Source organism: Tyto alba, unplaced genomic scaffold (assembly GCF_018691265.1).
Source record: "Tyto alba isolate M040663 unplaced genomic scaffold, T.alba_DEE_v4.0 Super-Scaffold_45, whole genome shotgun sequence".
Classification (NCBI taxonomy): Eukaryota; Metazoa; Chordata; class Aves; order Strigiformes; family Tytonidae; genus Tyto; species Tyto alba.
Window position 1 is genome coordinate 34,307,222 of NW_024881321.1, and position 13,042 is coordinate 34,320,263.

Below are 13,042 nucleotides of genomic sequence, written 5' to 3' on the forward strand. Positions count from 1 at the left end.
TGATAAATGGTAAAATATAATGCTGTCCTCCTGAGAATGTCAGAACATAGGTATATTGTGCCCTGGGATTATTTTCATGCAACAGAAGAATCCTTGTTTGTCTATGAGAAAAAAAACGTACCCCACTGCAGCTCATAATGAAGTTACCACAGTCTATAAAGAAGATTTCATCTGGTCTACAATCAGGAGTAAGTTTTAAACATACTTCGCCTCATCCTGAAATTATTTTCTTTTAAATGTTTTATTTTTATTTCCTTTCCATTACTTTTTTTTTTTCTTTTGCATCTTAATTTCTAATCTATTTAAAAAACACAGTACTAAATAGTTCTGAGATCAAAGGTCCTAAATTTCACACAGAGGTTAATGGCAGTGCCATACCTTTCTTGATTTCAGCCCAGGTTTTGTAGCGTGTGTGTGTGCATGCAGATGCTTTCTTCTTGCAATCCAAGAGCGCTGCTAAACTGCTAGTGCAACTAATTAAAAATCTGGAAATATCAGAGTTCTGTTTTCTTGTACATTATTAATATAATCCTTTTTTTCTCCTGTTCCTCATCAAATAGAGTTCCAGCTGCTCCCCAAAACAGACCTGCAGCTCTAAGAGGCTTTCCATGGATAGCAACACGTCAATCTCAATGAGAACCTGTTTGTTGTGTCTTTAAACCTTCACAGCTAAAAACATGGTCTTATATTTTATATATTAAATACTGAACTCAAGAAAGAATTATTTCCTGGCATCCTGCATTTTCTTAAGGTGTTCAACACTGAAGTATCTCAGCATTTTACCAAGATGTGTTTCTTCACAGCTTCCTCAGGAGGCAAAGAGTCAGGTACAAAGTGGAATGTTGAAGTGTATTAGTTTTGAGTAGGGCAGGCAATATCAGGGAAAATAGAATCATTCTCACATTAATTTCTATAGATATAGAAAAAAAGTGAGTGGCAATAACTAGAAATAACTACATTATTTTTCCAATTATGTTTTTATATCATGGCTGATGCCATAAGTTAGATGTTATGTTATATATTAATAATACTTAAAGAAATGGCCTGAAATGGGTTTTTTTTTCAAGACTGGTACAGTGTTTGATCTTTCTATAAGCTTTATATGTCTTCCCATATATCTAAGGTTTTTCCAACACTCACAGTAGTCAATACATTCATTTATTATTTCCTTTACATATACTACATACTATTTACTATACACTAGTCTCCAGATATATGAATCTATATGCATATAAACTTCCCAAATATTCCATTGCTTGTTTAATTTCAGTAGCTTTTTCCAAATTTCCTTTTTAACTTAAGAAACAATTCCTTTTTATCTTTTTAAAAAAGGCTCAGGTTAGAAGGAATAACAAAGATGAAAAAAGTCACCAAAAATACATTTATTCTTGAAATTAAAAAAAAAAATAAAAAATCTGTATTTCTTTGCATGAAGAATGAGTGGTATAATGTTCCTTGAACTCCGATAAACTGTGAAATCAAGAGCTAGCATGAGCCAGGCTGGAGGGGTTACTGGTAGCTGATATCACCTTCCCATGCTTTCTTGTGCAGTGGGATAACTGCTGAGGCAACCCCAGTATTAAGTATGTTGATTTCAGCTTTGTGCAATCACTTTGACCTGCAGGAGGTGAATCATTCAGCCATTTAACTGCTAATCAATTCTGACATCTTCCAAGAACAGGCATAATTAATCACACCTCCCTTGGTTTTGTGTTTTCATAAACAACATTGTTCTGCTGTCAAGATCTCTTGGTTAGATATAGTTGGGAGCATGCCACCTGTGTTTCAATACTGCTTTCTTTCATGACAAAGCATCACGTTGATAAAATAACCCTTTTATTCTAATTTAATTATACTATAGCTTTGTTTAAGATGATACCTATTTTGTCTTCTGTTGAAGAGTAATAAAATATACTAATTCTGTGGAAAGAAAAAACATCACAGATGCTGACTCATTCAGCTGTATGACTTATCACTAGACACAGGAATAGGTTTTGTCATACTGCTTAATCTTCCATTCATGTTTATTATTCTGTGGTTAGTTTGGATAATGGGGTCTACTAACTGTTCCAGTGCTTCAATGTAATAAATCATGTCTCTGGGAAGGCCAATCTGCCTCATCTTTTTATTCTAACTTCTGGATCCAGAATGCATTACCTGAGATCATCTATGTATTTCCAGAGGCAGATATATTTCAGGTGGTTTTGGTGACTTTCCTAGCGCTCTTTCTCCATATTTGCTGTCACATCACAATAGATATATGCATCTGTGCTTTCAGAACATCATGTATTGTTTGATGCTGTGTGAGGTATACAGATTTCATCATTTCCTCTCAGCATGTTACATTTCAATACCCCAGGTCTGTCTGATATTGAAAGACTTACGTAAGTCATCTTTTACAATGCACTATGTCGTGAGAGACAATCAAACTGTCTCTCTCAAATGTCACTAATGGACTGTTTCAACTATGAAGCTGAATAAGTCTCAGACCTCTTAGCAACCAGTTTCCTGTATTCCACTGAAACAGACCAGTTACACAGTCTCTGGGGTGGCAAAGTACACTATCAAAACTAATCTGGGTTAAAGATTTCCTTACAGCCTTCAGCAAAAAACATTTTATGACACCTCAGATGTCACAGGGTAAAACTACACACATGCAGATAAGACCTGTGCAACAGATGATGCTCCCCATACCCAGGCTTACTTCACAATCATGTCTTCATTTGCCCACTGTCCTGGGTTGAGTGAGTGGTGGAGTTTTTTGGTGGCAGGGGAGGGGGCTATCGGGGAGGGCCCCTGTGAGAAGCTTCTCGAAGCTCCCCCAGCTCCACGTCAGCTCCACTTCTGTTTGGGAAATTGAGCCAATCGGCTGCGCCTCTGCGATAACGTATTTAAGAAGGGACGTGGTGACGGGCAGTCGGACTTGTGAGGAGGAGTTGCTGCAGCTGCATGAACACCAAGGTCAGTGGAGGAACGGAGGAAGAAAGGAGGGGGGAGGTGTGCCGGAGCAGAGACCCCCCTGTATCCTGTGGGGAGACGGCAGGGCGGCCCCCCCTGCCACCCATGAAGATCTACGGTGGAGCAGACATTGATTTGTGGCCTGTTGCTCCTGCTCGGATGAGCAAGGTTCTGTGCCCGCAGAAGGCCGGGGTCTCATGGGAAAAGGTAGCCCCGCTGCTGTAATTCAGTGCTGGGAGGATTGCAGCATGCGGGGGAGTCCCACGCCGGAGCAGCTCGGGAAGGGCTGCAGCCGTGGGAGAGAATCCAGTCGGAGGAAGTTAGTGACCCATGACGGAGCAGTGTGGGGAAGGCTGCGGCCCATGGGAGGAATTCATGTCTGAGAAAGTTTGTGGAGGACTGTCTCCTGTGAGAGGGGGACCACGATGGAGCAGGGGTAACAAGTTTTGGACACTCCCCTCACCGAAGATGAAGGAAGTGGCAGCGCTGACTGCACCCCCCATTCCCTGCCCCTGCGCCACTGGGGGAGGAGGTAGAGATATCGGGAGCAGAGCTGAGCCCGGGAAGAAGGGAGGGGTGGGGGGAAGGTGTTCTCAAGATGTGGCAACGCTTCTCACTGTCTTACTCTGTTATGTGTTGTTAGTGTCTGTAATAAAGGTATGTTCTTTTTTTCTTCCCCTAACGAGTCTGCCTTTTGCTCGTGATCATAAAAGGGGGATTTTTCCCCATCCCAGTCCTATCGTGAACCCCAAGTCTGGCTCTCTGTCCCTTCTCATTGCCAGAGGGGAAGGGAGAGAGAGCTGCTGCCTTGTGGTTGGCTGCCAATCAGGCCTGAACCACGACACCCACATAATCGAAAAAGCTGCAGGCTGTTTATGCACCTGTGAATAAAAACAAGTATAAGACAATCATTTAACCAACTTAATTGTCTAAGTCACACTGAGATCTTAGTTGCCAATATGGTGCCCCTCCACATCTCTTGATACCTAAGCAAATTTGAAAATAAAGTCTTCTAAGTTTCAAATTCTTCCTGCTCCAATTAATGAGTCCAAGCTACTTCAGGATTCTCTCCTGCTTGTCAAAAGAGAGAGTACAGACTCATTTAAGTTGTTCACTTACCAAATAATTCCTGAAAAGCATGAGCAATTAAGAGAATACAAATTCCACAAATCCATTTTATAAATTTACTGAATATGTTCTGAAAATAACAGAGATAAAGAGAAAAATGAAGCAGAGCAGCTGTCAAACTAACTGGAGGACTTCAGTGTGGTGTTTAATTGTTCTATGCTGAAGGGAACAAAAAAAAAAAAAGAAAATACAACTTCAGAATAACAAAAAGAATGGTATAAAAATCAACTGAAAAGTTAAGCTATCTCCTAGTACCATGGAGCAATTGTAGCACAATGATACATTCTTCAAATTGTAGAACATCTTGATTCATAAGTGAAAACATCTACATGTAGATATAGCTAAGAAAAGGGATGTGAAATAGCAGAAATCAATCACATCTGGTTTGACAATTTTTCTTAAGGATCCAACAATTTTAGCCAATATTAGGTTTTAATGTTGAAAATTAGGACAAATAGCAGTATCCCTCAAATAAGGTTACATTTTGCCCCTACTTTAAAATACCTGAAAACCAGATACTTTAACAGAATGAAGGCCAGATACAAAAAAAAAAAAAAATAAAATAAAAAAAAATCCACCAAGGCAACCAGAAGAGAACAAGCACAGAAGTCTAATGTCCAAGAGTTATCTAAATTTATAGGTATCACCTACAATTTTCTTTAGTCATCTGCCTCTCTATATAGCTATATTTGCCACAATATTCTCTTTGAATTACCCATTCAAATAAAAACTTCTTCTCGTAGGAGAGTTCCTTAGTTGAGCTAAGTGGAGTGGCACTTTCCACCCTGTCAGGTGAAGCTAATGCTCCTTTGATCCTGGCTGCATCTGGGCAGTCCTAGGCACTGATCCCCAAGACTCATTCCACTGGCACATAGGCAAGATCACTCTTTACAGAGCTTGATATTCAGGTTCCCTTCACTTCTCCTAGTCTTCTTCCTTAGCCTACTACACTTCTCATTATGTGCTGCCTGATTAAAACACTTTATTAGGAACACTGCCAACATTCCAAGCCTTGCAGTGCATTTAGGGCAGGAAGATACAACTTGGAATACTTATAAGGCTGAGGATATATTAAATCTAGATCTGAGGATATATTAAATCTAGGTCTCCCATTTGCTGTTCAAAAGCTGTAAATATCAATAACTGCATTTTAAAAGAAAGAATCGACTCTAGTTTGTTCTCTAAATAGCTTTAGCTGTGTACCTTCAAGTTTCAAGCCCCAGGGAAGAAAGAAATCTATCTGCAGCCTTGACTCAATAATCTCATTTCCAGAGAAGATGGAATTTCAGAAATACCCCAGGCTTAACTTTTTCACTTTGCTTTGTTTCTGGGAGTGTCTTCAACCAGCATCTCACAAATGCCTTCTCAGGCATGCAGGAGATTAGGCACCCAATCCTAGATTTTGGATTCCTTTGTGATACTCAAAGGTGTCTAGTTTAGAGGCTCCCTTCATTTTATCACATATTGTACATCTGATAGGTATATGCATCTAAAGATAGACTACGTTGCCAGATATAATATAAACACAAGTAAATCCTGTTCTGTGTAAATAACAACGGTGTATTGACTATGTCCACAAAAAAGTGTAGTTTGGCAATTTAAATATTGTGCAATTTATTTACCAATGTAGCATGAAGACATCAGCTGCAGAAATAGATTATTCCTGTGCCCTTAGCCTGTAAACGATCTTAAAATAAAAATCAACTGTTTCAGGAAGAGTAATACAGAGGAGACACAAATCCTGAAGAAATGCTTAAGAAAGCTATCCTTTTTTATTACATTCAGTCCATGAGTTGCCGGGTAATGGAGACTGACCAGCTGCATCTATCGCTTTATGGTAGAGATCTGAATGATGGTGTCTCATGAGATCTGACAAAAGGTCATTACAAAAGAAAACATTGATTGTAATTTTACCCAAAATTGTGAGAATAAGATCTATGTATACAAAGACTCAAATGTGTGGTCACTGATAGTAAACTGTCTTTATTTTAGTACAGTGAATGTAAGACTGGATACATGTGTATATGTGAAGAAAGTCACAGGAATTCAGGTCCTAATTAAAGCAGTATGTACAATTTTCAAAAATTCCCATCAATTTCATAGGGATTTAAAGCCCTATGTAACTTTGAGGATCTATGTTGCAGCAAATACCTGTTTCTAACTTCTGCATTGTTCTATCCAATATTGATTTAACACCTGATTCATAATATCCTTAGATCTCCTTCTACATTGCTGTCAATAGTAGTTATGTCCTGGCAGGAGTGTGTAGTAACCAAAAAAATCAACATTTCTCCCAAATACATGTCTCTAACAAATATGAGGAGGCTAATTCTAGCTTGTCTTTGAAATTTAAGCAACCTTCAGACCAGCTGGCTATGGAAATGAGGTATTTGTGGTCATTCTGCTTGCAGGCATGTCCATCTGCAAGCCCTCCCTTCTCCCCAGTAACTTTTGAGTCTGTTGACTGATTTCCATGCTAATTGATACAAAACCAATGATCTCAAATGTAAGATGTTACGTGTTGCAGGAAAAAGGGAAGAAGGTAGAAAAGTTTATTAATGTTTTTCCTAAAAGAAAAGCCAAAACATGACCTTTCAAACATGACTACATACCTGGCATCAACATGTGATTTGTAAATGTCTCATGAAAGGAACATGACATGATATGAAGCATGAGACAGAAATCAGTGGAAAATCCACCAGTTTCAGGGATTTCTGATTGAAAATTTAAGGTCTACTGCAGTGCAAACCTCATATTTGCATTTAATTTTGAAAGTAATGATGTGATTGAGCATAGTCGTTCTACTTCAAAAATAGGTCTCCCATCAAGTGGATTCTATGTTACTCCTCTGAGGAAATTAAATTGGTGTTTGCATCCTACTTAGATAGTGGAGTAAGAATTCTACTATTTCTCTTGTACAGCTAGTTAAAATAGTGCCAAACACTTACTACAAATGCAGGCTTCAGAGACATCTGGCAGTGTATATACCACCACTTACTTGATGTCTTTTAACATTTTTGTGGGATGAGTACACTGACAATTTTGGGGCACAGCTCTCATAAAGACTGCACTCAAGTAAAGAAAGGTGGCTGTACAAACAAGGCTGTACAAACAATTGTATTTCAGCCAGAACATTTTGTTTCTCCTGCAACACTTGCTGTTTATTGGCATGCTAGAAGTCAAATATCCACTTAAGTAAGTTACTATTGGCACTAACACAGAAATAACTACTACAACAGCTAATGCCTTCTAGATACATATAGTAAATAGGAGTGAAGATGAGTACATTGATAACTACAGACAGATTTGCCTGTAGGATCAAGATTTCTACAGTAAAGAAATGGACAACCAACTTGCACACCTGGAGTCATCCTATCAGTTTGCCCTCAGCTTCTGGACAGACACTGTCAAAATTTGTGGTGTTACAGCATGATGACAGTAGCAATGAAATCCCTATTGAAACTCATGGAGTGTGCTTGGGTAATGTAGAAGGTCCATTAATAGATGAAGCTTCTAATCTTCTAGAGAGGAACATCCAGAAGCAGTAAGCCCTCCATCCCTGGAAATGTTGAGTAAAAGTCCTACCCTGGAATTTCTCCATTTATGAATATTGGCATCTGAGTTTATGTCTCCAAGAAACAACATTTCCTCTGTATGTAATTTACTCAAACTGGGAAGACTTTTTTATTAATTTACATTATTCCCCCCCCCCCCCCCCCCCGGATAAATATTTGTGAGAGCACAGCTACACAGAAAATAATTTTCATCATGTAAATTCACCTTTTTACAGTGTACATTTGAACTGGCCGTTCAGGTTTAATAACACATTTGAGAAGAAATGATGGGGTTAATCAAAAAAATCAGGAAAGGTGAGGCTGTAACTGTGTAAAGCTATGCATCTTCTGTAATTATTTACTCTTATGTAGCAGTGACGTAAACAACCTGTTCCTTGGCAATTTCTACCCATTCATATAATGACATTATTCACTCAGTATGTCAAAACTTTTACCAGAAAATATTGTGCAAGGCTAAAGACTGAAAAAATCAGATTCCCTCTGTAGTGCTGTCACAAATGTCATGGATAATCCTAAGAAGTAGTTTAGTTTTTCCCATTTACCCATCTGTGAAATATTAATATAATTGTTTTCATAAATGCTAGCATGTCTGAACATTTGTTTGCTCACATATGGGCAGTGCTTGTAATCTTTGGGTGGAAAGAACAGAGTAAGAGTTATATCATTACTGCGTAATAGCAGGAAAATTGCTAACTGATTTGTGAAAGCTGATACTTCAAGGTCTTCAACTAAGTAGAAAATTCATGCCTGGTTTGCCATATCCAGTTCAGAAACTATATTGCCTCCTATTCCTTTCCAATCTCTTATACTTCTGACTCATCTTGTTTTAATTTTAGTGTTTAGTGTATTTTTTTCTCTTTTTGTCTTTTTTTTTTTTTTTTTTTTTTTTTTTTTTTTTTTTTTTCAGTTAAGAGAGGTGTACTTGAACTTGGCCCTCACAGCTTGGGCCAGGCAGCCCCCCGATATTCAAAGGTACATCTGGAATGGAGATTCAGGCACCAAAGTGCACTGAGGTCATTACCCACATCTTGATAGAGGCAAAGTGCTCACAGTAAGTGGATGTGAGAAACTGAATAACAACAAGTCTTTTAACCACAGCTGCCTTCTGATCTCCTTCTGAGATTTAGTTTAGCCAAAACAGTTCTGTAGCATCCAGGCCTTGTTGCCTTTAGTTAAACATAATGTCATGGTTTTTGCTCACAGGGCAACTGAGCACCACACAGCTGCTCACTCCTCCCTTCCATCCCAGCAATGAGAAGGGACAAATGAGCCAGGCTTGGAATTCAAGATAGGAACAGGAGGGGCAAATCTCCCATTATGATCATGGGTAAAAGGCATATTCTTTAGGGGAAGAAACAAAAGAACATAGATTTATTACAGACACTAACAACAACACTTGACAGAGTAGGATACTGAGAAGCATTGCCACATCTTGAGAACATCTTCCCCCCACCCCTCCCTTCTTCCTGGGCTCAGCTCTGCTCCCGATATCTCTACCTCCTCCCCCAGTGACGCAGGGGCAGGGAATGGGGGGTGCAGTCAGTGATGCTGCATCTTCCATCTTCGGTGGGTAGAGCTTCAGGAATTGTTCTCCCTGCTCCATCATGGTCCCCCTCTCACAGGAGACAATCCTACACAAATTTTCTCCGACATGAGTCCCTCCACAGGCTCAAGCGTTCCCCACACTGCTCCGGTGTGGGTCACCAACTTTCTCCAACTGGAGTCCCTCCCACGGGCCACAGCCCTTTCCAAGCTGCTCCAGCGTGGGACTCCCCCGCATGCTGCAATCCTCCCAGCACTGAATTACAGCAGCGGGGCTACCTTTTCCCATGAGAACCCGGCCTTCTGCGGGCACAGAACCTTGATCATCCATGTGAAAAACACAGGCCATAAATCAGTGTCTGCTCCACCATAGATCTACATGGGTGGCAAGGGGGGCCGCCCTGCCATCTCCCAACAGGATACAGGGGAGTCTCTGCTCCGGCACACCTCCCCCCTCCTTTCTTCCTCCGTTCCTCCACTGACCTTGGTGTTCATGCAGCTGCAGCAACTCCTCCTCACAAGTCCAACTGCTCGTCACCATGTTCCTTCTTAAACACGTTATCGCAGAGGCGCAGCTGATTGGCTCGGCCTTGGTGCAGAGGTGGAGCTGACTTGGATTTGGGGGAGCTTTGAGAAGCTTTTCACAGGCGGCCATCCCTATAGCCCCCTCCCCTGCCACCAAAAGCCCCCACCACTTACTCAAATCAGTGACACATAAATATGGACTTTCTGTGGTTAAAATTTGGGTAAACTATTAACAGAAGCAGATGTGCAATTCGTGCAGTGGTATCACAAATTTGCACTAGAAGTATGTGGACTGTGCATGCCTAATGAATAACTGCAACAATCATGTTATACCTGACCATACAGTTGATTCGTAGGCATAACTCTGGTGGCTGTGCTTCCAAATTAAGCATGTTAATGAAAGCATGGGCTATGAAATCACATGCATACAATATGTTACAGTTCAGCTTAGAATGAAGGCGTACATGTAAGTACACTATTAAAAAAACATTATTAAAAAATATGGATGATAATTCTTGTGTAAGCATACATATATCAAGTCCCTGCTTTAAAATGATGAGTAATCAGAGAGTATTTTCCTGGATGACTGTTGCATTGTGGATTGCTATTACATCATCACTGCTCCCACTCAATAACAAGAGTTGATGGTGTTTACCACTGGAATGAATATGAACATTTTTTAAAAAATACTTACCATAGGTTGTTTGCTATACATGGCACTACTTATCAAAATTTAAAAATTTGAATGCTATGAAAGTAACCAAAACACAAAAAGTATGTCTAAGTAGTTCATAAAAAGCTTGTCACTTCTTGAACATACAATCATATATTTAATGAAAAATACTTTGAAAGAGTGGTGGATAAATTCTTCCCACTTACCTTGCAATGATAGAACAATTCCCCGGGTATATATAATAGAATACTTACTCTAATCAAAATAAGACATTAAATCTATCTCCCTGTCCCAGAGAAACATCAATTACTAATTCTACGTTATTCAAAACAGAGTTTTCTCTGAATGATTCTTAAAAAAAATGTTCTTGGAAGGAAATTCCATGATCCCTACTAAGCAGTACATTCTATTAGAAAACATTTGTTACTATCTAGCTGGACATCTCCTAGTCTACATATAAATAATGTTGTTTGTTTATGTTGAGTCAGAACACACCTTTTTGACAATTTTAACCCACTTTTGTATCTTATCCCTGATGGACTTGGAGAACAGCATATTTCCTTTCAACATATAAAATGTTTCTACAAATTTTGCAGGATGTTAGAATATGAGAGGTTTTGCCTATGGTTCACTGGTTGCCCCAGTGAAGCTCTTGCTCCCACCTCCCCGGTCCTCAGCAGTATCTATCCTGTCTCTAACCCCCATGTCCTCCATATTCCACCAAGTTTGCAGGGTACCACACATTGATGCTGAGACCTTGGCTCCCTTATGAGCTGTTTACAGGTGCCATAGCTCTTCTGTGGCTTAGCTCTGAGTAGTTTAAAATAACTACGCTTCTGCTCCCCCTCACTGTGGTTCTGCATATTGCCACACTTTCTCATCTCAAGACTGAAAAGCCCCAGTATGTATTTTGCCTTTGTGTTAAAAATCAGATTAATCCTGCTTCTCCCTACTTAGCTTTTTTGCACACAATGTTCCTTCAAAGGATTGCCTAAAACCAGAGTAGGCACTTCAGCTGAGATCCAACACAGGAGAGGAAAAAAAAGTATTATTTCATGTGTCTTAAAGAGATGAGAGGTGGTGGTACATCCCGGCTTAAAGTACACGGTTTTGCAACAGCTTGACTGTTTTTGACTGGCATTCAGTACGGGTCCCACTAAAACCCTCCTCCTGCTGGGCTGCAATCCCTTCTGTCAGTGCCCACAACATAAGGGCAGCATGATTAACCACACTACAGAAGACAACCAGCAACCCCATGGAAGATAGGCTTTTAGTATGAAGTCACATCCAGCAGTCACTTTTTCCATGATGCCCACAAGTAATGTATTAAGTATAAATTGGGAAATATTTGCACAAAACTGTTCCTTTTTTCTGAATGTCTTTGTAGTTTTTTATTTTAACTTTTGAAAGCAACCCCTCTGAGAGTTTTTGCCCTCCAAAACACTGAGCACTGACTCAAGTTATCATGTAAACAAAATTTTGCACTGTGTCCTAAATCCAGAAACATAATCATTTGGAAGACAGGACTATCTTTGGAAGTCTAAATCTATGATCACTGATACTTATAAATGGAATGTTTTCCATTTACAAGACACTATGCAAATGCCAAACCATAGACAGAGCTACCAGAATTCTTAATAACGCCAAAGACAACTGCAAGGTTCACTATTTCTGAAAGTATCTAAATAGGTTGGATCAAGAAAATAACCAAATATATTGCACCATGTTGATCAGCCTTCATCTGCTTTTGCAAAAACATTTTTATAATTTAAAATAAAGTTTGGACAGATTAGTTAATAATATTAGTTAATAATAAGTTATTAACATAATTTAGCTTTTGTCATTTGTATCAGTTCCTCTGTTATTATAACAGGGTTTCAGTAATCCTGTACGATAGACAACAGAAAAGTTCAGAAGACAACACAAAGCCCAATAGTTACTTCACAGTGAAGATAAATTTACCTAGAAATCAAATTAAATACTTCTGAGATGTAAAAGACAATCTAAATGGTATAGCAAACATTGGTGATATGATAAATAAGAAAAGGAAGGATAGCTGATAGAAGTGGTCAGAACTGAATAGAAAAAAGGGAAGAAAAATGGGTACATAACCACTGAAAAATTAACTATGCCAATAGTTTTGAAACAGTTGAATAACTTATGTACCCTCCATCCTTTTCATTAGAGCTATTTTTTATTATTTATTGAAAACTAAATACCTAGTGTTAACTTGTATAGTAATTTATAGCTCTTCAATTTAAAGAATTGACTTATCAGAATTGTTAAACTAAAAGAAAAAATGATATAAATATTTTAAAAAATGTAATTTACATATGCTGTACTGATTCTGATCACTATTTTCTACTTTTTTTTTTTTTTTAATTTAGCTCAAATGTTATAGTAAAAGTTTCTTTATTAAAAACACAGGGGAAAAAATGTGATCTTGTGTTTACCAGAAAAAATTCACAGTATTTAGAATAACCTGTTTTCTGTCTGATTTTTACTCTTGAAGTAGGCCTACCACACTTATTTATATCAGAATGGTGAGATTCTGATCATACTTTTATTGATCTGGTAATGTATTTTCTGATATTATAAATCATTACTTTATCATCTTTTTTGACAGTAGAGTACAATATGC